Source organism: Astatotilapia calliptera, unplaced genomic scaffold (assembly GCF_900246225.1).
Source record: "Astatotilapia calliptera unplaced genomic scaffold, fAstCal1.2 U_scaffold_178, whole genome shotgun sequence".
Lineage (NCBI taxonomy): Eukaryota > Metazoa > Chordata > Actinopteri > Cichliformes > Cichlidae > Astatotilapia > Astatotilapia calliptera.
The window spans coordinates 17,490-18,822 of NW_020535705.1; the positions used below are offsets into that span (position 1 = coordinate 17,490).

Here is a 1,333-nt window from a genome sequence, read left to right on the forward strand (position 1 = left end):
AGGGTGTGACGTGGAAGGGGCCCTCTGGCAAACAAATTACTGCTTTTATTAAGTTACAAAACTCGCAGTCTTGTTCACGAGTGATCAGAGAAGGGAACAGGAGATGGACAGATGGATCGGTGCTGCGGCTGCAGACTCTTCACCAGTCCCTCTTTACCAGTCGATTTACGTCCTTACCCTCTGTCACAACGGGACTGAACGGACTCACGCGTAGGCTCTGAGTAGGGAACAATAAAGGTTTTTTATTTACAGAAGCACCAGGTGATCTATTTACACAGTGGGGAAAAGACGGGTTCCGGGAATCCACACACGAACAGGAGGGGGGAAAGACACTTGCAGTCCACACACGCTCCAAAGTCCTCACTCCATCCACGCTCCACGCTCCTCTTCACACTCCACAAGAAACACAAAAGCTCGCTCCAATCCTCACACACTTGATCGCTCAGGTAACACAGGGGCAGGTCCAGGGAAATCTATTCACAGAGATGCAAAAGGTTACTGTAAGAAGATCGCTAGGGAAACACGAGAACGAACTGAGCTGGGGTTAACACTGACGAGAGTCGGCAACGGTCCAGCGACGAGAAATACAGGGCTGCCATCTTATAAGGGGACTGGAACACTGTTGGGTGATGAGCCACAGGTGTCACCAGGTGCGTGGGCCAAGGGCAGGAGCCCACAGATGAGCTCCGCCCAGGCAGTGAGAGAAGGAGGGAGGGAGAGAGCGGGGACAAAATCAAAACAAAAAAACACATGTAGCCACACTGAGGCGAGCGGGTAGACACAGGGACCCTGACACCCTCGCCTTTTTCACAAATGTCATGTATGAAAATCTATAATAACTCCAGTTATACGGATATCAATATCCTCATAAGTGAGGATATTGATAAACTGATTTGAACTTTTACTGATTTCTGTTTAGATATAAATTGATTCAAAGTGGTCAGATATGCAGATCCTGACCTTTCCTCTGGCAAATATATAAACTCACTGAAAACAGTTTGACTTTTCAGAGAGTTTCCTATCTATCTGTATTTTTACTTTAATAGTTAAGCACGATTAACATTTAGGAAAATGGAAAAATAAACAAGTTAATAAATGAAATGAAATAATACTGATTTATATATTCACTCTGTTTACTTTTTCGATATAGAAATACAATGAAGACTTCCATGTTCCTGCTGGTGGCGCTCTCTGGCACTGTGCTCTGCATGACTAACGGACGTGTTCAGAAAACCAGCAGATCATCAACATGATCCCACAAGGGGGATGTGATGATCTGATAGCAAACAGAGATAATAATGGTAACTGTAAGCGCAAGAATACCTTTATCATT

The 1,333-nt window shown here is 44.8% G+C and overlaps 1 long non-coding RNA gene across 1 annotated transcript; it reads right to left on the reverse strand.

Annotated features, from left to right (window-relative positions):
* Positions 1-222: 222 nt before the first annotated feature.
* Positions 223-696, reverse strand: LOC113017661 (uncharacterized). The gene is made up of 2 exons (XR_003271540.1): positions 556-696; positions 223-473 (listed from the first exon to the last, which is right to left on the reverse strand). It is a non-coding gene; the product is annotated as an uncharacterized LOC113017661 (long non-coding RNA).
* Positions 697-1,333: the final 637 nt, after the last annotated feature.